Source organism: Solanum dulcamara, chromosome 1 (genome assembly GCF_947179165.1).
Source record: "Solanum dulcamara chromosome 1, daSolDulc1.2, whole genome shotgun sequence".
Lineage (NCBI taxonomy): Eukaryota > Viridiplantae > Streptophyta > Magnoliopsida > Solanales > Solanaceae > Solanum > Solanum dulcamara.
Window position 1 is genome coordinate 47577569 of NC_077237.1, and position 26128 is coordinate 47603696.

Sequence of the window (26128 nt, forward strand, 5' to 3'; positions counted from 1 at the left end):
TTATGAGATGGATAACACTCACGACCATTCTATTCGTGGCTAGAGTTGATTAGATATCAAGAGTTGGTGAGTACTCATCTTATCAAGGGATATGACTTTTTTCATATTGATACTTTTTTATTCTCCTTATGTTCGGGTGAGCTAGGAGCTTGTCCTAAGCCTCCATCAAAGACTAGACTAGATGGATGTTTACACAGCTTATGATGTAGTCCAGTTTGGACATCTATTGAGTTGATTTCCCTTAGTCCCGTTCCCTTGTAATGATTACTTCCTCTTACTTTTAATATGTTTCTTTACCTTATGAATGCAATGTATTCTAAGATGGATTGGTTGGGGTACCTCGCATTCCAATCACCTTTTCTCAGCTTGGCCCTAGTTCAGTCATGACAATGCCTCAGACCCTCTTTTTCATAGATGTGGCATGCTTCAAACCGATGAGAAATACTCTACTCGATAAACACATACTCCCTAGGACACTTCAAACCTGGTGTACTGATACCAAGTTCATCATAATCCAAGCTAAGACTTAGGTGTTATATGGCGATCGAAATCCGAAGGACTCCAACTATCACGACCCAACCTAGGGCCTTGTCATAACATGGCGATCAAAAACCCGAAGGTATGCAACCAGCCTCTTGTACATATTATAAGCATACATAAGGTAAAGTTAAAGCATAAATATCATCGGAGAGTCTAAACCATGAATAGAAATTGAAGAATGCCATATGACAACATAGACTTGAAATATTTGTCCAACTAGATGCCTCTACTCATAAGCATGGACGGGGGATAAGACATGTCCCTATCTCACCCTCAATATGAAACATAATAAAAGTCTGTAAAAATAATAACCAACTCAATGACTAGTCTCCAATCAATGAGGACTCACCACATACATCGCCAGATAGGAAAGCTTACTAGCCACGTAGATGAACATGCTCTCCAACCTCAACCCCTACATTATGAGATAATGTAGGCAAAAAGTGTGAATTAGTACGTTGTAATAAACTAAGTATGAGGGCATGGCATGCAACATAAATTATGAGATGCATGAGTCAAATAAAAACACATGAGAAGATGAGATAAGTAATGTCATGAGAAAATCATAATGACCAAAGCATTTTCAAAAGCATAATTTAAATCATGACATACATAAGAGATCATACATATGTGGGATAAGAACAATAACGATAATAAAACCATGTAAGCTATAACATGGAATCCCGTTGTCTTTCCATATAATGAAGAAAAGGGAAATCTACTTGCCAAGGTAGACTCTACACCGCTCGGCGGGCCAAACATACGCTATATATGTGTTTGATTAATTTTAATTATGGAGGTATTCTTATGCATAATGTTTCGGAATCCTCTCTTGTAGTGGATGTTAAGGCTAAGAAAGACCAAGATCCAATGTTAGTTGAGTTGAAGAAGTCAGTTGCCAAAAAAGTAATGGAGGCTTTCTCCAAAGAGGGAGATGGTGTGCTACATTGACAAGGTCAGTTGTGTTTACCCAATGTTGATGGGTTTAGAGAGTTGATATTGAATAAGGCCCACAAATCCCGATGTTCAATTCATCCGAGTTCCACCAAGATGTATCAGGACTTGAGGGAAGAGTATTAGTGAAATGACATAAAAAAGGACATAGCAGAATTTGTAGCTAAATGTCCAAATTTCCAACAAGTTAAAGTTGAGTATCAAAGACCGAGAGGTTTAGCCCAATATATTGAAATTCCTACTTGGAAGTGGGAGTACATGAATATGGACTTTGTAATGTGTTTTCCTCCTACTAAGAAAAAATATGATTTCATTTGGGTTGTTGTAGATCGGATGACTAAGACGGCTCATTTTCTACCGATTAAGACTTCTTATGGTGCTAAAAACTATGCTAAGTTGTATGTTAGAGAGTTGGTAAGACTTCATGGAGTGTCCTTGTCTATTATATTGGATCGAGGTACACAATTCACTTCATACTTTTGTAAGTCATTTCAATAATGTCTCGGTATAAAGTAAAGTTAAGTATTGCTTTCCATCCTCAAACCAATGGGCAAGCCAAAAGAATGTGTGTGCTTGATTTCAAAAGAAGCTGGGATTAACATTTTTCCTTGATTGAGCTTGCCTATAATAATAATTATCACTCTAGCATCCAAATGTCTCATTTCAAAGCATTATATGAGAGAAGATGTAGATCCTCGGTGGGATAGTTTGAAGTAGGGGAGAGGCTTGATCAGCACATAAGGGAGAGGTTGAAAATGAGTCAAAGTCGTCAAAAGTCTTATTTTTATGTAAGGAAAAGAGACCTTGAATTTGAAGTGGATGAGTGGGTCTATTTGAAAGTTTCACCCATGAAGGGTGTAATGCATTTTGACAAGAAAGGGAAATTGAGTCCTAGATATGTTGGACCTTAGAAGATATTGAGGCATGTTGACAAGGTGGCTTATGAGTTAGATTTTTCACTTGAATTATCTATGGTTCATCCGGTATTTCATTTATGTATGTTGAGGAAGTTCGTGGGTGATCCAAACTCTATTGTGCCATTGGAAGATGTAAGTGTTGAAGAGAATTTGATTTATGAAGAGATTACGGAAGAGATCTTGGACCAGAAGGTTAAGAAGTTATGGAACAAAGAAGTTGTTTCATCAAAGTGTTTTGGAGGAATAAACAAGTAGAAATTTCTACTTGGGAGTCGGAGGCGGATATGATGAAAAGATACCCGTACCTCTTTCCCTCTACTCAAGCCTAAATTAGTTAGTTGTTATTATTCAAAGTTAATTGAGATGCAGTCCTACTATATCATTCATATGCATGTACGTTCACGAAAGTTGATTTTAAAGTCGTTATTTTCTGCTAAGTAGAAGTTTTCATGTTACATGCATTTCAAGGTGTCATCATGTTCATGTTGGGTTTCTAGTCCTCTTTGTATGACCTTCCAATGATAAGTCAATCTCATTCGAGGATGAATATTCCCAAAGGGAAGATATTGTAAGACCTCGGAAGTCGAAAAGTTGGAAACCAAAGAAAAATCTTCAAAATATTGACTGGACCTAATTTTACAATCATCTCTATGAGCCGTAGAGCTTTATCTAACCTATAGAAAGAATTCATTGAGGGAGCCTTTGTATTCTATCATGAAAAACCTCAGAGGAAGGTCCTATGAATCAATCTAATAACCCGTAAACCCACAGAAGACCCATAGACATAACTCGTAGATAGACTTCTGAGGGTAAGTTTCAAAAGTCCCTCAAGGTCAAGTCTACAACTTGACATGATGGACCGTAGAAGATGTTACGAGTCGTAGAAAATACCGGTAACAAAACTTCAGAGACTCTTAGAATTTGGAGATTTTGGGACCTAAAGGATGGGTTAGTATTACGACTCATAGACAAGTTGAAAAATTGTATAGATGACCCATTTTCAAACTTCAAAGACCGGAATTTCTGGCCTTTTTCAGAGCCTGCATGATTAGTCATTTTGATGATTCGTCATTTCTTCTATGACTCATGGAAAGTATCTCGTAGGGTCAATTTAATTAGAGGTATTTTTATCATTTCTTAAGTTCAGTTCAATGAACCTAGACACTTTTATGGCCAAGTTCAAAGTCTATATATATTCAATTGTTTAAATTCCCCTCCTGTTCAAGTCATTATCCTAAAATTCTCTAAGGCAAGAACAAAGTCTCTAGGGTTTCTTCTTCAACACTCAAGCTAGGGTTCCCAGATTTCTACATGGTTTCTTCTTCAATTCTTAGTGAATTCAAGAAAGGTATGTGGGGATTGATCGAAGGGTTCCTTTCACCCATGGAGTCCCAATGTTCTCTCAAGTTTTTATTCTCTTTCAATTGAGTTATGAACCCTAGTTTTGGTGAATTGCATTAGGGTGATTTAATTCCATATTTAGATATTATCAATGATCATTATATTCATGATTCTGTATAAATTACATGATTTTAAGTTAAAATATGAATGCCCATGCATAAAGCTATTTAAAGTTATGATTATGAAAGTTAAAGATAAATTTATGAGTTGATCATGTGTTTAACGATTTTCAATGAAAGTTCCTATGATTTAAAGTTAAGATTATGTTTTTATGATAATAGTTATAATGATCAAAATTAATATCAAAGGTGTTATTATGGTGTGATAAGTACAATTCTCATACAATCCTCATACAATCATGTTATAAGATTGTGATAAGGACGATTCTCACCGAAGTTATGGATTCTTATGAATCACTAAGTTATTGAGTTATTCCTAATATGTTTTAAAGATGGATTGATAGGCAGTTACTATCTTTCCCTATTATATAATGATCATGTTTTTATGAGTTTTCATTAGGATATTGACTAAGCATTGAGAGGGCTTCTAGGTGGGGTTCAGTCCGGTAACACAGTTAGTTACCCAAGGGAATTCTATGAGCAACCTAAAGTCCCAAACTACGTTGCCCGCATAGGATGCTTTCATGGCCTAACTAGTTTATCCACATATAGCACAATTGAGTTGAGTTGAGATGAGTACCATGATGGAGTATACCCTGGTAAGGTAGACTCCCCCTTGTTGATGAGGGTTCCATCAAATTTCATGTAATAGCTCACATGGTCTTAGATGTCGGTTAAATGTCTTGTCCCATACAAGTTGAAGTTAAGGTATGAGTTATACGGTGAAGTTTTATGATATGCATTGACCATGAGTTTTATATGTTTTCAAATATTTTAATCCTTACTTATGTTTATTATGATTGGTCATGCATCTTATGGCATATTTATTACCGTTATTTACTTGTTCATACATACCTAACATACTTAGTACATTCATATGTACTAACACATATTTTTCCTAAATTACGAGATGGATTAGATATCAAGAGTTGGTAAGTACTCATCTTATCAAACGCTATGACTTTTTTCATATTTGTACTTTTTTACTTTCCTTATGTTTCGGTGATTTAGGAGCTTGTCCTAAGCCCCCATCAAAGACTAGACTAGATGCATGTCTAGACAGCTTATGATGTAGTCCAGTTTGGACATCTATTGAGTTGATTTCCCTTAGTCCCGTTCCCTTGTAATGATTACTTCCTCTTACATTTAATATGTTTCTTTACCTTATGAATGCAATGTATTCTAAGATGTCTTGATTGGGGTACCTCGCATCCCAATCACCTTGTCTCAGCTTGGCCCTAGTTCGGTCGTGATAATGCCTCAGACCCTCTTTCTTATAGATGTGGCATGCTTCAAACCGATGAGAAATACTCTACTCGATAAACACATACTCCCTAGGAAACTTCAAACCTGGTGCACTGATACCAAATTCATCATAATATAAGCTAGGCCTTAGGTGTTACACAATGGTCGAAATCCTGAAGGACTCCAACTATCATGACCCGACCTAGGACCTAGTCATAACATGGTGATCAAAAACCCGAAGGTATGCAACTAAGCCTATTGTACATATCATAAGCATACATAAGATAAAGTAAAAGAGGAAATATCATAGGAGAGTCTAAACCATGAATAGAAAGTGAAGAATGCCACATGACAATATAGACTTGAAATATTTATCCAACTAGATGCCTCTACTCATGAGCATGGGCGGGGGATAAGACATGTATCTATCTCACCCTCAATATGAAACATAACAAAAGTCTTTGGAAATAATAACCAACTCGATGACTAGTTCTCGATCAATGAGGACTCACCACATACATCACCAGATAGGAAAGCTTACTAGCCACATAATTGAACATGATCTCCAACCTCAACCCCTACATTATGAGACAATATAGGCAAAAAATGTGCATTAGTACATTGGAAGTACTAAGTATGAGGGCATGACATGCAACATAAATCATGAGATGTATGGGTCAAGTAAAAACACATGAGAAGATGAGATAAGTAATGTCATGAGAAAATCATAATGATCCAAGTATTTTAAAAAGCATAATTTAAATCATGGAATACATAAGAGATCATACATATGTAGGACAGGAACCATAACTGACAATAAGACCATGCGAGCTATAACATGGAATCCTGTTGTCTCCCTATACAATGAAGAAAAGGAGAATCTACTTGTCAAGGTAGACTCTACACCACTAGGTGGGCTATATATACGCTATATGTGGATCCAATAGCTAGGCCATGAAGGCAACCTATGGTGGCACGTAGTTTATGAGATATAAGGCCACTACTAAGGCTTTTGGTAGGGCCCCCACCTTAGGTCTACTCAGTGCTAAGATAAATCCCACGGAATACATGCATAGCATGAAATTATAATTTCATATATCATATTCATGATCATAGGTTTGAAATCATAGTATCTCATTTCATAACATAAGTGCAATGCGGGTATTGTCCTTCCACATTATAATTCATACATACATAGTTCATATCATAAGGTCTTAAAGCACCACATTGGGCCCTAAGTCACCCTTTCCATAATTTGCATAAAAATCATCATTCCAAACATACTTATAGTCCATGATCATAATTGAAATACATAATCATAATTCATACATAAAAATTCATGATCATAGCTTATACTTGAAAATAGGGTAAGATATGAACGCATGATCCTTTGACTTGGAAATCATGAAATTGACTTAAAAACATGCATGATCATAAACTTTCTTTCAGCCCATACATGATTCATATAGATAATATCCTTTGGAAGTATAATTAAAAATACTCATAATTTACATAATGAACCCTAGATATCAATATAGGAGACTTCATTGAAAAATTCTTCAATTCAATGAAATAACCATCAGTTTATATCAAAATAGACTCATAATCATAATTTGAATCATAATTCATGCAATTGAAATAGAGATCATAAAACTCATAAAATACCATACTTTAATTTGGTAGAAAACTTGAAAATTGATTGGGCTTCATGGATGAAATAATCTGTGAATCAATACCCACATACCTTAAGTGAGAAAACTGAATAATTTGGAAGAACATGAGAGTTTTGATGGATAGCTTGAGTGAATTTACTTGAAGTCTTCAATGGAACCCTTGAGAGTCTTTTGTAGAGAGAGAAATATTTGAGTAGGTGAATTGTAGAAGAATGAATAGAATAAGAAGTTTAGGTTAATTTATAGAGATGAATTAGGTCCTAAAAACGTCTAGGTTCATTAGCTAACAATTTAGGAAAAAGTCTAAAGTGCCCTTACATAAAATTGAATTCGGCCAGAAAACCATTGCCAGGTCCGCGACGCGGACATGCCATGCACTTTACTATTTTGCATAGTTTCTTTAAAAAATCTATCATCTATCTTTCGATATACAGGTCCTAAAAATCCATCGAGACCATTTTCCCGCAGGTTTTGACCCCCTAATCGATATTCCGAACTCAGATTTGCCAAAAAGATTAAGAATAATTCATTACATGAGCGGCCTATTCCTAAGGCATTCTTAAGGCATTTGTGAGCATTTTGAGGAATGTTACACCAACCAAGCCTCTTAGCATAAGATTAATGAACATACATAAGGTAATTAAAGAAATAAAGGTAAAATATAGATGTGGAAGTAAAGTCATAATAGGAATATCTCAAGAAAGGAGAGAACAACATCAACATTGCAACAACTTAGACTCTATGAACATCAAATATGCCTTTACTAGTCTAGGTGGGGGCTAAGCCAAGCTCCTATCTCACCCGTCAAAATATATAAAAGTCATAAGAACGATGAAAATATAAAAGTCTTATCCTCGAAGCATGAGGACTTATCTACCATGAGAAAGTAAAGCTCAACTCTTGCCATAAGTGGAAGGTGCAGGATCATCGTCCGACCCTACAATATAATACAACATAGGAAAAAAGTATGCATTAGTAAATGGAATGCACTAAGTATGAATATGTAAGAATAATGAAAATATTACAAGCATGGGATGTATGACCAATATCTTTCAAACATGAGTGAAACCTAGAAAACATTTAAATATCATAATCTTGGGTCAATGCATCAAAACATCATCATGGGGACTTATAACTTACATATAATTTTTGTGTGGGATAAAAACTTAATCGACACTTAAGACCATCCATCTATAATATGGAATCAGATGTACTCCCACACCGAGAAGGGGGAGGCTATTTGAAAAGATAGACTCCATGAAGGGACCTTTTCAGAATATTGAGCTATTTTTGGGTCCACTATCAAAGCCATATTGACACTTTAAACCTACGCGGCCAACGTTAGAGACTAAAGTTTCCTACTAGAATTCTCTTAGGTAGCTACTTGGCTACCAGACCAAACCACACCTTAAAGTCCTCTCGGTGCTTAGTTATTTTCCCAATGAAATTATAGTCATTAACATCATTAGAAAAGGCTATAATTGATAATAATCCAACATTATAAAATAATCATAAGAGTAGCTCATAAATCATCTTTATCATGAGTGTGTGAGAAAAACCCATCAGTACCTTTATACTTTTCTTGAAACATCATTGGAACATCATAGTGCATCATCATTCATTAGTTTTCATGAATCATTCATAAGTCTTGATAATCATTCATAAAACATTCATTAAAATCCTTCATATTTCATGGTGATAAATCCTTGAAAATATACTTGAAAAACTTAAGTGGAATGGGCTTCTACATAGAAGGGACACCATATTCCGTGAAGCTCACTACGGCCTGTGGTGGTGATCTTAGTGAGAATGGCCTGGTATGGGTTAGAGGGGTGACTCCTACAGAGGCCACCACGGCTCAGAGTACCCACTATGGTCCTCACCTAAACTTAGGGATCTTGAGTGGTTCAAGTTCATGGAAGGGATTACGGTCCATGGAGTCCACCGTGAGCTGTGAACCTTTCGTGGACCTTTACCTATCTTTCCAAACTTCTAGCACTGGACCACATTGGTTATTCATGGCCTTTGGTCATCTTCATGTCCCATGAAAGGATCAATGAAGTTCACCTGGTTCCCAAAAAGCTGCAACCTCTTATGGAACTTTCCTTGAAACATTATTTCCTGACTTTTCAACTTTTAGAATCTTAAACTACCTTGGAAAGTAGCCTCTCTCTTTTCAATATAGGAATAACATTGGATTCCATGTGTTTTTCTCACATGGTTCTTAAATATCTGTTAAGGATGATAGCCCATAAAGTAAGTTATGTTTTACTACAAGATCTTCCTTATGACTTTTCAATGATGCTTTGACCATATCATATGATTTTAAGTTTTACTCTCATGTTTTAAAGAATTTTGTTCATGCATCTTATGTTTATGTATATCATTTTCATATTCACGTTTATGTATGTTTCTCTCATAGTAGTATTTTCTATGTACTAACGCATACTTTTGTCTACATTGTATCATAAAGTAGGGTCTAAGGATCATTCTCATCCCGTTTGTGACTAGATATCGGAGTTTGCTACCATCCACTTATTGGTGAGTCCTCATGATTCAAGGACAAAATATTTGAGATTTCCTTTTGTTTCTTTTGACTCTTATTCCTTTATGTTGGTGAGCTAGGGTTTTTTCTATGCCCCATCTAGACTAGTAGAGGCATGTTAGATTTGTTATGTCTATGTTGTCTCATTTATTTGGAAATTTACTTTGATTCCTCTTATATTGAGATTTCCATATTGAGACTTATATTCGGCATTGTGCCTTTTATTGATGTCTTTACTTACCTTATGTATGCAATGTATGATAAGAGGTTTGATTATAGTCCCTTGGAATTCTAATCATCATGTCACGTATAGGGCCTAGATTGAATCATGACAACACCCATCATGAACCAACTCCTTTTTGTCATCCTCAAAATGGGAAACACTATTCATGGATAATCTATTAACTGCGTTAGCAACTATATTTGCCTTACTCGGATGGTAAAGAACACTCGTGTCATAATCCTTCAATAATTCGACCACCTTCTTTGTCGAAATTCTAGTCCATTTTCTAAACACATATTGCAAACTACTGTGATCGGTAAACACATCCACGTGAAAACCATAGAGATAGTGCCTCCATATCTTTAAAGTAAACACCACCGCTGCTAACTCCAACTCATGAGTTGAGTAACTTTTCTCATTAGCTTTAATTGTCTTAGAAGCATAGACTATCAGTTTACCATTTTACATCAACACACAACCAAGACCAATCCTCAAGGCATCATAATACATAATAAAACCTTTAGATTCTTCTGATAAAGTCAAAATCGGGGTGGAAGTAAGTCAATCTTTCAATTCTTGGAAACTCTTCTCACATACTTTCGACCATTGGAATTTCACCTTCTTCTTAGTCAACGTAGTCAAAGATGAAGCAATAGAGGAAAATTCTTCTAGAAACCATCTATAGTAATCGGCTAAACACAAGAAACTCCAAATATTTAAGGAAGAAAGAGGTCTAGGGTAATTCTTAACTACCTCTATCTTCGTAGGATCAACTCTAATACCATCACCGAAAATAATATGTCCAAGAAACACAAATGATCTCAACCAAAACTTAGCAAATAATTTAGATCTTAGAGAACTTGAAATATAATCCCCAAATGATAGGTATGCTCATCCTCACTCCGAGAATAGATGAAAATATCATCAATAAATACAAAGACGAACATATCCAAATATTTCTTAAACACCTGGTCAATCAAATGCATAAAAGTTGAAAGAGCATTTGTTAGTCCAAAAACATAAAAAAAACTTCATTGTTATCATACTGTATGACCCCGAAAGTTGGAAAGGCAAAAAATGAGGATCAAAAGGTGAAATCTCATAAATTTCAGCTTTTGGCACTAGGTGATGACCACGAAAGGCCATCACGAGCCGTAGTGAGCACCCGACTCATGGTGAGCCAACTTAGTAGTAGTTATGAAATTCATTCCTCTAGGGAAGGGACCAATCAAGGGACCACAGGCCGTTTTGAGCTCCACAGACCCTAGTTCTATTTATGGTGACCTCTCCCCTAAGGCCATCAGAATGTTTCCCAAGGCAGGGACCATGCTTGAATACTACGGGCCGTGTAGCCCTTCACAAACTGTGGTGGGTTTTGTGGTTGCCACTTTTGCAGACCCTCCTACAAGTCCTGCACCATGTTCTATGGTCACGGACCTGAATAACCTCCACGGACCATAAAGGTCTCCATGGACGAACTACTGCAACTTTCCCTGCAAACCCTGAAATTTCAAGCCAAAGTCTACTACTATGGAAGACCACCACAGACCGTAGTGACCTTTAAAGGCCATGAGGGTCTCGTAGTGGGTAGCCTTTCCCAAGTCTGTCATGTCCCAACCCCGTGGGCCGCGATTAGGTTCCGACCTAGACCCCCTTATGCCTATCTATCAGTTATAGTCAAGTTAAACTGTGTGCGATGTGATACAATACACAAAAAACCTAATGGGTCAAAAACTTCTTCATATACCTATAACCTCTTTCATTTGTATCTTATCATGAAAGGGCATGCAAGCCGATAAGGCTGCCATAGTATCTTAATGTTTACAATACATCATGTAGATATAACTGAACAGAACTTACACGTATAACCCACACACATATCTACAAAACTCTAAGGATATTAACAGTAACATATGGTAGGACAAGGCCTCCGCCGTACCCCTGAATAAAAAATATACACATTAGAAGGTCAGCAGCAAAATCTAGGCTCCAGAACAGTGGAGCATTTCCGACAAAGCTGAGTGGAAATCCTAAGTTGGCTAGTCCTTGAAATGAACATCTGTACCTGCGGGCATGAAATGCAGCCCCCCGAGGAAAAATGGGTCAGTCTGATATATGCACTGAGTATATAAAGCATAAAATATCATAACTGAGACAACAGCTGAAATAGAGATGCAGGGGGCAAGTATAATATTTATCCATCTACCATACTTTTATCTTATAAAATAAAGGCATACAGACTATCATCACGTACTGTATCTATCCTGTTTGGGGACTCGGCGTACCAACTATATTATTTTGTCATTATAAGCACATATATACCATTATCGTTGTGGAACGTACATCCCAATCCATGTATATAGTAAGTACAAATTGAGAAACAATGGCCTGATCCACATGTCATATAATAATGTCGAGGAACGACGTCCCAATCCGTGTCTCATATAATAATACCAAGGTACGACGACCCGATTTGTATATTATATAATAATGCCGAGGTATAACAGCCCGATCCATATATAATATAACATGCCGTGGAATATACGGCCTGATCCCTATATAGAAAAATATGCCGAGGTACGTTCGGCCTGATCCATATATATCATAATGCATATATGTGCACATAAAACTCTGTAACATATCAAAAATCCCTCAGATATCACCATAAAGAATATTAAAGAGCCCCTAGGTATAGGATCTTACATATCCCAACACTATTCAACCAAAAAGAGGCTCAAGGGTTGTATTTCAACTACTTCAAGGCCCTTATCATTCAAAATTGGGTACAAGTCATGAATTACATGCAGAATCTATAAATGGAACTATCTCCAAATCCATGTCCTATAGTACCTATAGTCCATTCTTTCTAGAAGTAGGAAAAGACAAGCTTTACATGTACCACTTTCTATCACATGGAAGACTTGAAAAGTAATGACTCAACCTGTTACAGGAGTTCTAATCAGTAGGAAGTGAACAAGAGCCTTAACTCACACTCAGTGTTTTAAGAGTGGAATAACTCCCAATTTCATATACATAATCCTTACATCTAATTCATGCCAAAAGAAAAGAACGGGTAGCTTCTCATACTCCTTACTTCCTAACATATGGAAGGCTTGAGAAGCCCTAGTTCAATTACTATAAGAGTGCTTTCATCAAGAAGTAAATAAGGATAATGAATTAAGCTTGGCATTTATGAGTAAATTTACCCCTAAGATAATATTATTCATTACTTAACTTCAAGACATACCAAAATAAAGGAAGAGATAAACTTTACATACACTACTTTTCAGCATGTAGAAGACTTGAAAGCAATACTCAATTATTCCAAGAGTTCCAACATTAAGGGGTGAATGAGAATCATGAGTCGTGATCGAAGCTTATGAATAGAATTACCCCATATTTGTCATTTGTTACTTATATCTAAGATGTGCCAAAGGAAAGAAGAGAAAGGCTTTACATACTCATGCCAAAAACATGCCAAGAGAAAGAAGGTGGCTTCACATACCTGTAGTAACTCGATTGTAGTCTAGCTTGTTTTGTTTCTCCTTTAACCTATTTAACATGAGAATAATACTAACATCAATAACCCTTGAATTTCTAGCTTCCATATTTATAATTATTCCTCCATAGGAACCGTTTGCTTATTTGCCTTTCTCAACTAGTCTATTAGTTAGTCGAGAAGTTAAAGGAAATTGGGCAGCGTCTCCCCTGTAATTTGCCCTATCCAAACTTCTAGTTTTAACCTCCAACCTTAGCATCCATCAAATCACTACCATAACACGCAATACAAGTTCCACACAACTCACCCAAAACTATGACACCAAAATAGGGTTTTAGCTCTTTATTTTGCAAAATCTTAACCATACGGAACGGAGTATTACGAGGCTGCAACCAGCGACTTATATACTCATATTTAACCATGTTCCAGACCTGCAACATAGATAAACCACCTCCAAACACAACACCATGCTAATGACAATGCTAGCCAAACTTTAATTCAACTAGAACGGCTCCAATTTAATATGTTTATAACGCCAAGTATACTTACGCAATTTTCTTACTTCCACTTCATTTAAAATATGTAATATACTCCCTAACAATATTATTAACTCCACTTTGAAAGGAAAGACCTTACCTTGTTCAAAACTTGCCAAAATTTGCCTCGGAAGTCCTCTTAACATGCTGAAAATTAACGGGGCTGCTCACTTCACTTCCTTTCTGCCCCAAACCATAAATTTATACTACTAACACCTTCATTTCATCATGGTATACCCTAGATAATTAATTCACAAAATAAAATCGGACACCATACCTTAAATTGAGACAACCCGTAGCTGCCCTCTCTTGTTCCTCAATGTTTTTCTCTTCTTTTTCCAAGGATGAACATGCTGAAAATGAATTATATTTCAGCATAATGTACATATATACACCTCTTTAGGAGGTTACACATGGCATCCCCCTAGGTATGACATGTGGCAGCCCCTCTAGGGCGCCACCTCACGCCATGCCTCCAATCTTTGGCTGCCACATAGTAGCGTGGGGTCAACCCAAGATGTTGCATCACCTACTTGACCCTAAGTAGGTGAATCACCTACTTTTCCAAGTAGGTGCATCACCTACTTGCTTCGAGTAGGCGCGTTGTCTCCTCATTTTTCTTTCATGGATTCATAATCTCATCTCACTCTAAAAGCCTATGTATTCCTTACTACTTAAGCTCGATGTGTACTCAAGTAGATTAGTTATGTAAGACATCCAAGTTGGTAGCTTACGCAAGCAAGTCGAGTCCTACGACCTATTACTTGGCCTCCAACTCCTTTCGGATTCTTATAACCCTATTTCCAATCTTCCTTATTATGGGGTATCTCATTCTCCTTTCCTTAGAGTTATTTGATACGTGGTGGATAATCTAGATCACACGACACTTTTTAAGAGACTTAAGACAGTGTCCCAAGGTGCAAAAGTACGGGGCATAATATCCTTCCCCCTTTAGAACATTCGTCCTCGAATGTTAACTCTCATAAGGTTAAAAGGATTTCAGGAAGTTTTTGTAATAGTTTTCATATACAAGCCTTTATTACCCAAATTAGGAGCTGAGATTACTGCAGACAGGGGGACCAAGTATGGATATTTATTCTTCATCTCCTCCACATCTTCCTATGTCACCTCTTCTCTACTCTTATTTCTCCAAAACACCTTAACGGAGGCCATATCTTTGGTGCGCAACCTTCAGACTTGGCGATCAAGTATGGCTATAGGGTGTTCCTCATATGATAGTTCCTCTGTCTGATATAATCGATGTGGGGACCCCGTGAAGTCTTATTATTTCCTTGATATAGAACCTCGCATAGTCCTCAGCTGAGTATGTCATCCAGACCAAAAGGAAATGGGATGATTTGGTCAGTCTACTCTCGATAACCCATATAGAATCATTCTTTCATAGAGTGCAAAGTAATCCATATTAATTGATTCCTATTTCCAAGTTAGAATTTCCATCTCCCGTAATAGTTCACTAGGCTTCTGATGCTCGATCTTGTTTAAGTTATTTTATAGGTTTTCTTATCCCAACTTGTAATACTCTAGGCATATTCTACCGTGCCTTTACTCAGATTTTCTTTCTAGTTCTCCTACCCTATATCATATTAAAATTACTGACTTCTTATTATTTTTATCAAGTAGTCACTTGATCTCATTCTTAGCAAACTAATATTCATAGGTTGTATAACTCTTCTTGTACACTTTTGTACAAAGTGCATTCAATTCTATTCATAGCCTTTTTTTCTCTTGACTTATTCTACTCCACATATTTCATTGTACTGACATGCAGTGGCAGTCTATTTTTTTGTATTTGTTTCGCTTCCTTTACTTACTCTTACATTCTCTTATATTCTACCTTAGGAAATACTTCGTATCCTTCCTCTCGTGATACTTGTATGTCATAATATCAGTAGTCAATAACTTTGTTGCCAACATCTTGACCTTAAGTCAGGTATAGCCTTGCTATCCTTTAAATTATCTTTAAGTTAGTCAGTGTTATTCTTTTGTCGTATTTATCTCTTTTGTATATACCCATTCTATGATTTCATACCATTCGAGGTCTTTACCCGTAATTTCATAGCACTGTCTCTGATATCATCTTGTCTTCTATCCATTTATTGCTGGCTTTTAGATCTTATTGGGTCATGCTAGTATGGGGTCTCACTTGAAGTTTAAGTATTCATATTAATATGTTGTAATCTCAATTGATTTCATCTCAAGCTTCTATTTCTCATATCCATTTCCCCCCTTTAGGGTGTATCCATGACATGGCTTGTTTATTTTCATCTTTTTCAAATGCATATGCTTTTTTTCCAACATATTTGGTATACTGTACCATATCCGTATCTTCCTTTGGATCATCTACGCTTATTGTGTACCCAACACAAGCTTCCAATTTGTTCAACAACATACCAAGTCTGCCTCAATAATGGTTTTACCTCACTATCCTGTCGTCGTATTACGCCTTTAAGTTTATACCCATATGTTCTCCTTTCGTTCCACTTTCATATTCAATTAATTATGTATATCTTTGGTGTTTCTGGTAAAATTTCCCTATCATCTCTCTCGTCTGTGTCTATCTTATGTTCTACACACGGGGGATCTTATACTACTTCAGTATCATTTGGAACACATTATTTTCGCATAAGCCTTTTTCTCATTTCCACAATGTATTCTATTCATCCATCTTTATTTGTATTATACCAGTCCTCTCCTAGTACCCATTATACTTCATTGCTAATCTTTCTACCGCTTGGTCTTCCATAGTTCCATAACTTTTAGTATTCATATCCTCAGCTCCACATGTCATGTCTTATTACTCTATTGTTATCTTGCGTTCTTCTTGTTTACTCTTTTCAGTAATTCTCTCTTTTCTTGTGATCTCCATCATCTCCGTTATTGTATAACCTTGCTTAAAACTTTCCTTTAGCACTTGATAAGTATCTCTTATGGGTCCTATAGTTCACTTTGCGGTCATATTTTTGGCCACTTTTTCACTTTACTTATTTTCATAAAGATCCTTATTATCTTCCACTGTATATCCTATTTGTATTCCACCTCACCATACAACATTGCTTACCCTTTTTCCCTTCTTAGTCAATTTTATCCTTAATACCTAACAAGCTATCTTATTGATACTTTATATCCATCACAATTCTCTTTCCCTTGTACTCTTGTCTTACTCACAGCGTTACTTCTTTTAACCATAACTCGTCACAATTTATCCTTGTGTATCAATTCAGCAATTAACTTATTTCTCGAGGTCATCCATACTCGTAGTTAGTCCAATTTTATCGTTACGGTAGACATGACCTTTCAAGACATATTACAACCCTATAGCTCATTCTCTTTTTATTTCTCGAAAAATTTTGGTAGAGTTTCCTCTATATTTCTTACTATGTCAAAACCTGTATGTAGAAAATACCAATAATGCCTCACAAGGACAACATATATATTCATATCACATCAGATCGAAGCCACACAGGGCACCTAATATCAATAATAGTATGAAATTATGTACTTACCTCGTATGTCCACTCGAACTGCACCTGTTAACCTTTCCTATTTACCTTTCCTTTCACTTTTCAACTTTATATGTCAATCGTATTTCAACACCTTACCTGACATATGTATTTTTTGCCTTTGCTTACCTGTGTGCTTTGTAACTTCCAATATCGCCAGTCCCTTTCTTCTATAAGTGTCGTTTTTCTACTGCAGTCAGAGGTTAGTATACAAAATCTCATTGTCTATGACTCGACTCTATCGCACGATCTTAGATATGAAAGAAAGTAAGATTCTAAATGTCCTGTAGCCTCCTTTTAATAGATGTGGTGCACAACACACTGATAGACACGGTATGTAGACACTCCAAGGACAAACTGCTCTGATACCATTTTTTTCATGATCCAACCCTGTGGGCCGCGATTGGGGTCCGACTTGGACCCCTTTATGCGTATCTATCAACTATAGTCAAGATGAACTGTGTGCGATATGATACTATACACAAAAACCCCAATAGGTCAAGAACTTCTTCATATACCTGTAGCCTCTTTCATTTGTATCTTATCATGAAAGGGTGTGTAAGCCGATAAGGCTGCTATAGTATCTTAATATTTATAAGACATCATGTAGATATAACTTAACAGAACTTACACGTATAACCCACACACATGTCTACAGACCTCTAAGAATATTAACTATAAAATATGGCAGGACAGGGCCCCCACCATACCCCTGAATAAACAAATATACACATTAGAAGGTCACACCAAAAGCTAGGCTCCAGAATAGTGGAGCACTTCTGACATAGCTGAGTGAAAATCCTAATTTGGCAGGTCTCTGAAATGAACATATGTATCTGCGGGCATGAAATGCAGCCCCCTGAGGAAAGGGGGGTAAGTCCGTTATATGTACTGAGTATATAAAGCATAAAACATCATAACGGAGACAACATCTGAAATAGGGATGCAGGGGGCAAGTATAATATTTAGTCATCTACCGTACCTGCATCTTATAAAATAAAGGCATACAGACTATCATCATGTACTATATCCGGCTCATTCGGGAACTCGGTGTAACAACTACATCATGTTGTCATCATAAGCACATATACACCATTAGCATTGTGGAGCGTACATCCCGATCCATGTATATAGCAAGTACATGCTGAGGAACAATGGCCCAATCTACATATTATATAATAATGCCGAGGAACGATGGCCTGATCCATGTCTTGTATAATAATTCCGATGTACTACGGCCCGATACGTATATCATATAATAATGCTGAGGTACAATGGCCTAATCCGTATATAATATAACATGTCATGGAATGTACGGCTCGATTCCTATATAGCAAAATATACTGAGGTACGTTCAGCCCAATCCATATATATCATAATGCATATACGTACACGTAAAACTCTGTAACATATCCAACATCCCTCAGTTATTACAATAAAGCATGTTCAAGAGCCCCTAGGTATAGGAGCTTACACATCCCAACACTATTCAACCTATAGGAGGCTCAAGGGTTGTATTTCAACTACTTCAAGGCCCTTATCATTCAAAATTGGATACAAGACATGAATTACATCTAGAATCTATAAATGGAACTATCTCCAAATCTATGTCCTATAGTACCTATAGTCCATTGTTTCTAGAAGTAGGAAAAGACAAGCTTTACATGTACCACTTTCTATCACATGGAAGACTTGAAAAGTAATGACTCAACCTGTTACAGGAGTTCTAATTAGTAGGAAGTGAACAAGAGCCTTAACTCACACTCAGTGTTTTAAGAGTGGAATAACTCCCAATTTCATATAAATAATACTTACATCTAGGTCATGCCAAAAAAGAAGAAGGGGTAGATTCACATACTCCTTACTTCCTAACATATGAAAGGCTTGAGAAGCCCTAGTTCAATTACTACAAGAGTGCCTTCATCAAGAAGTAAATAAGGATCATGAATTACGCTTGGCATTTATCAGTAAATTTACCCCACAAGATAATATCATTCATTACTTAACTTGAATACATGCCAAAATAAAGGAAGAGATAAGTTTTACATACACTACTTTTTAGCATGTAGAAGACTTGAACGCAATACTCAATTATTCCAAGAGTTCCAACATTAAGGGGTGAATGAGAATCATGAGTCGTGCTCGAAGCTTATGAATAGAATTATCCCATATTTTTTATTTGTTACTAATATCTAAGACGTGCTGAAGGAAAGAAGAGATAGGCTTTACATACTCATGCCAAAAACATGCCAAGAGAAAGAAGGTGGCTTCACATACCTGTAGTAGCTCGATTGTAGTCCATCTTATTTTGTTTCTCCTTTAACCTATTTAACATGAGAATACTACTAAAATAAATAACCCTTGAATTTATAGCTTCCATATATACAATTAGTCCTCCATAGGAACTATTTACTTATTTTCCTTTCTCGACTAGTCTATTAGTTAGTCGAGAAGTTAACGGAAATTGGGCAGCGTCTCCCCTGTAATTTGCCCTATCCAAACATCCAGTTTTAAACTCTAACCTTAGAAGACATATCAACTACAAAAATAATTATCTATACACCATCAAATCACTACAATAACACACAATACAAGTTCCACACAACTCACCCAAACCCATGACGCCAAAATAGGGTTTTAGCTCTTTATTTTGCAAAATCTTAACCATATGGAATGGAGTATTACGAGGCTGCAACCAGCAACTTATATAATCATATTTAAATATTTTCCAGCCGTGAAACATAGATAAACCACCTCCAAACACAACACCATGCTAACGACAATACTAGCCAAACTTCAATTCAACTAGAACGGCTCCAATTTAATATGTTTATAATGTCAAGCATACTTATGCAATTTTCTTACTTCCAACTTCGTTTAAAACATTTAATATACTCTATAACAACATTATTAACTCCACTTTTAAAGGGAAGACCTTACCTTGTTCAAAACTTGCCAAAATGTGCCTTGAAAGTCCTCTTAACATGCTGAAAATTGACGGGGCTGCTCACTTCACTTCCTTGCTGCTCCAAACCATATATTTACACTAATAAAAACTTAATTTCACCATTTTAAACCCTATATAATTAATTTACGGAATGAAATCAGACACCTTACCTTAAATTGAGCCAACCCGTGGCTGCCCTCTCTTGTTCCTCAATATTTTTCTCTTTTTTTCCAAGGATAAACATGCTGAAAATGAATTATATTTCATCATAATGTACATATATATACCTCTTCAGGAGGTCAAATGTGGCATTCCCTTAGGGGTGACACATGGCAGCCTCCTAGGGCGCCACCTCACGACATGCCTTTAATCCTAGGTTGCCATATGGAAGTGTGGGGTCTACCGAAGCTGCTATATCACCTACTTGACCCTAAGTAGGTGGATTACCTACTTGTCCAAGTAGGTGCATCACTTACTTGTCCAAGTAGGTGCATCACCTACTTGTTTCGAGTAGGCGCGTCATCACCTCATTTCTTTTCTGTGGGTTTGTAATCTTGTCTCACTCCAAGAGCCTATGTATTTCTTTCTACTTAAGCTCGACATGTACTCAAGTAGATTAGTTATGTAAGACATCCAAGTTGGTATCTTACGCAAGCAAGTCGTGTCCTACGACCCATTACTTGGCCTCCAACTCCTTCCAAATTCTTATAACCCTATTTCCAAACTTCCCTATTATGGGGTATCTCATTCTTCTTTCCTTAGAGTTATTTGATATGTGGTGGATAATCTAGATCACACGGCACTTTTGAAGATACTTAAGAAAGTGTCCCAAGGTGAGAAAGTACGAGGCATAATAAAGTCCATATTTATGGAGGGACCAAGGACCGTAGTTACCTTTACGGTCCACGCTGATGGCCCGTTATGGGTTTCAAATTCAGTTTTAATAAGGGTTATTTTAGTCTTTTCTCGATAACTCATTAATGTATGTAAATGTTTTTGGGACTAGATTCATTATGTAATTCTCCTAACTACTCCTAAGTCTATTCTTTTCCCTCATTAACTCCCAAACAACTTTAAGAATTCTCTCTCAAGGTTCCCTGAAGAGATGTTCTTCTTTCTTAAGTTCTGGCTTGGGTTTCTTCATGAACAAGTCTAATTTCTTAATTTCAAGTTCAAATTCATTCAAGGTATGCAGGAATTGATCCATGGGTTTCTTTAATCCGTGGAGTCCCAAGGCTTTTACATAAAATCTCATTAATTTCAATTGGGTTTGTAACCCTAATTTGATGAATTACATTGAGTTGTTTCAATTTTGTTTTATCTTGTTATCAACAATCATTATAAGCATGTTTTTATATAAATTTTATGATTTTAAGTTGAATTATAAATGCCCATTCATAAAGTTATTTTTAATGAGGATGAATTAATATTAAGTAATTGAATGATCTCAAAGTATTCTCATGGTTTTCATTAAAATTGATTATGTATGTGAATTTTACTGTAAATTCAAGTATGATTTATGATCATGGATTACAATTTTTCTCAAGTTATGAATTACAAGCAAATACGAAGAAAGGTGACTTAGGGCCATATGTGGTGACCTAGGAACCTAATGACATTAATTATGCAAGTATGATATTGTGATGTTGAAAGGCTTGTACTAACATCGCAAGTAAGATATGAGAATGATCTATTCTATAAATTATGAAGTTTATGAATAAGTTTAGGATATATGTTAAGTGTCATTAATAGGTTACGTATTCTATGGGATTTGACTTAGCACCTAGTGATGACTTGAGATGGGGGTTCTACTTATGGGGTCCTTATATAAAGTCTCTTGTCTCATAACTATGTGTAACTGTAGCTTGCATTCATTCCTTAGCTAGTGGATCCACATGTAGTGTATATACATAGATCGCCTAGCGGGGTAGAGTCTACCTTAGCGAGTAGATTCCCCTTTGTTCCATTGTTTGGGGAGAGACAAGGATTCCATATTATAGCTCATGTGATCTTATTGTGAGTTATGTTTCTATCCCACCTATGTGTACTTTCCCTATGTTTTCTCATGATTCCCACATGTCTTTTAAATACTTTGATCATTATGGTTATCTCATGACTTTACCTATTCTCTATTATCATGTATGTTAATTGATAATTGCATCCTATGATTTATATTGTATGTCATGCCCATATACTTAGTACATTCAAAAGTACTAATGCATACTCTTGCTTACATTATCGCAAAATGTAGGGGTTGAGGATCATATTCCATCCACACATGGCTAGTTGAGCTTCTATATCGGCAGAGTTTTAGTGAATCCTCATCTATCGAGGACTAGTAATAAGTTGTTTCCTTTCTAAAGATTTTTTTTATTCATTTTGAAGGTGAGCTAGGGACATGTCTTAGCCCCCATCCGTCTTAAGTAGTAAAGGAATTGTTGGACATATGTTGTAGAGTCTATGTTGTCAAATTCCTATACTCGTTATGTTTCATAATTAAGACTCTTCTTATGTTATTTCCACATTTATTCTACCTTATGCATGTTTATGATATGTCAAGAGGCTTGGTTTGAGCCCTTCAGTGTTTCAATTATCATGTTATGCCTAGGCCCTCAGCAGGTCATGACAAACTTTATATCAGAGCACAAGGTTTAAGATGTACTAGGGAGTCCAACATGACGCATCAAGTAGCATATTATTTATGGTTGTGAAGTGAATCACATCTATGAATAGGATTCTATAAGGCATTTTAGGAAATTCTCACTTCTTTCATGATTTATGTCGTGCTATAGAGTATATTGTAATACTTTCTTTCCCTAAGGATTGTCCTTTGAAATTTTTAGAAATTCCTCCAAGAAGAGAACCTATTCAAAGAGGAGTCATTACTAATGAGCACCAGTATCCTCCAATCCCTCATGACGATGGTCCTCTAAATGACCAAGTTACTAATGTAGAGTTCTGTACCGCTATTACCATGCTAGCTCAAGTTGTGGCCAACCAAGGGGTTGCGGTTTCTCCTAATATTCCCACTCTGGCTTCTAGAGTGAGTAACTTTCCAGGCATGAACCCTCCCAAATTCCATAGTTCGAAAATGATGAGAATTCTCAATAGCTCATTGATGAGGTCTAGAAGATAGTGAGTATTATGGGGGTTACTTTGGAAATAAAAGGGGAGTTTGTAGCTTACCAACTCTTACCAACTCAAAAGTGTTGCTCATTTTTGGTATACTCAATGGAAGTTAAAAAAGGTAGATGAAGGCCCTATTGATTAGTAAGCCTTCAAGCTTGCTTTCGTTGATCACTTTTTCCCTCTTGAGCTAAGGGATGAAAATGTGTTGGAGTTCATCAATTTTTGGCAAGGTAATATAGGTATGAGGGACTATGCCCTCAAGTTCACCAAGCTATCCAAGCATGCTTCTTCATTGGTTGCCGATCCACGTACCCGAATGAGTCAATAATTATCAAGGATGTCTAACTTGGTTGCAAACAAATATTGTACAGCTATGCTTATTAAGGAAATAGACAGATCTCGGCTCATGAATTTTAGTGATAAAATTAAAGGAGAGAAACTCAAAGAGATAACAATGATATATTCTAAGAGAGCCCAGAATAAATGTGGGTTCTCCAATGCTAGTACCGGTGGTGGAAATGCTCGTTCTCAACAAGGACAAGGTTCGAGAAAGACATTTGATAAGGATATGGTGCCATACCCTAAGGTTCAAGGAGGAGGTGTGAATGCTAGTATCCCTTCATTTACCAAGTATGTAGAATGTGGGGAGAATCATGGAGGGAGATATTTGATGGGAATAGGAGTTTGCTATGGATGTGGCAAGGTGGGCGTAGGCAATCTGAGTGTCCTTATGTTTCCAACAAAGCTAGAGAAGGTCATCCTCAAGGCAAAGTATCCCAATGAGGCCAAGTGCAACAACGTGCCCAAACTCAACAAAAGGGTGGCTAATGAAACAACCATTTCTATGCTCTTCATGCTAGGTAAGATGTGGATGAAACTCCCGATGTGGTCACAGGTATGTTATGGGTTTTTTACTTTGATGCTTATGCATTACTTGATCCAGATGCCAACTTGTATTTTGTTACTCCTTACCTTGCTATGAGATTTGATGTGTGCCCTAAAGTATTGTAGAGCTTTTTTTGGTTTATACTCCCGTTGGTTATTCGGTGTTAGCCAAGAGAGTTTATAAAGATTGTCCCATATTGGTCTTGCATAAAGTTATCCCTTGTGATCTTGTTTAACTTGATATGCCCAATAGTGATATTATTCTTGGTATGGATTAGTTACATGCCTCTTATGCATCCATTGATTGTAGAACTCGTAGAGTCAAGTTTCAATTTCCTAATGAGCCTATCCTTAAATGGAAGATTAATAATTCGGTGGTTAATGGTTGATTCATTTCATGTCGCAAAGACTAAAAAATGATTACCAAAGGGTGCATTTATCATATAGTGCGAGTTAGGGATGTTGATTCCGAAACTCCTACTTTTGAGTCAGTCCCTATAGTTAATAAGTTTCTCGATGTGTTTTCCGGTGACTTGTCCGATATTCCTCCCGAAAGGGAAATTGACTTTGTCATAGATCTACTTCGCGATAACCTATTTCTATCTCTCCTTACCATATAGCTCTGGTGGAATTAAGGAATTTAAAGAGCAACTGAAGGATTTGTTGGATAAGGGTTTTATAAGGCCAAGTATTTCACCATGGGGTGCTCCCGTGTTATTTTTTAGGAAGAAAGATGGGTCACTCCGAATGTGTATAGATTACCGGCAATTGAATAAGGTCACCCTGAAGAACAAATATCCAATTCTGAGGATAGATAATTTCTTTGATTAATTGCAAAGGGCAAGTTACTTTTCAAGGATTGATCACCATTTTAGTTATCATCAATTAAGGGTAAGGGAGTGTGATATTCCCAAGATGGAGTTTCAAACTCGGTACGGTCACTTTGAATTCTTAGTTATGTATTTTGGACTAACGAATGCTCCAACAGCTTTTATGGATTTAATGAAAAGGGTATTTAATAAGTGCTTAGATATGTTTGTGATCGTGTTTATAGATGATATTTTGATTTATTCTTAAAGTAAGAAGGAGCCTACTGATCATTTGGGGATTGTTTTTCAAATTCTCAAAGACCATTGATTGTATACAAATTTTAGTTAATGTGAAATTTGGTTAAGATCAGTCACTTTCCTTGGTCATATTTTTTATGGAGAGGGAATTATTGTTGATCTAAAGAAGACCGAAGCAGTTAAGAATTAGCCTAGACTATTGAATCATTCTGATATTCAAAGTTTCTTGGGTCTAGCCGGTTATTATAGATGGTTTGTGGAAGTTTTCTCTTCTATTTCATCACTTTTGACTACTTTGACTAAAAAAAGGTGAAATCCATTAGTCTGAGGCATGTGAGAAAAGTTTCAAAGAGTTGAAGGATAAGCTTACCTCCGATCCGGTGTTGACCTTATTGGAAGGTTCTGATATGTTTGTTTTGCATTGTGATGCTTCACAAGTTGGTATTGGTTGTGTTATAATCCAAAATTGTAAATTGATAGCATATACTTCAAGGAAACTCAAGGTTCATGAGATGAATTACCCAACTCAGGACTTGGAGTTGGCGGTGGTGGTATTTGCTTTAAAGTTATGGATACACTATCTTTATGGTGTCTATGTGGATGTTTTCACCAATCACAAGAGTTTGGAATATGTATTTAGTCAAAAAGACTTGAACCTTCCACAAAGAAGATGGCTTGATTTGTTGAAGGATTATGACATGAGTGTGTTACACCATTCGAGTAAGGCAAATGTGATTGTCAATGATCTTAGTAGGTTATCCATGAACAATGTTTCTCATATTGAGGATGTAAAGAAAAAGCTAGTTTGGGGTGTGCATATGTTAGCTCTTTGGGTGTTGATTGGTTGATTTCAAAGACGGTGGTGTTATTATATAAAATGGTTCTGAATCATCTCTTGTGGTAAATGTAAAGGCAAAGAAAGATGGT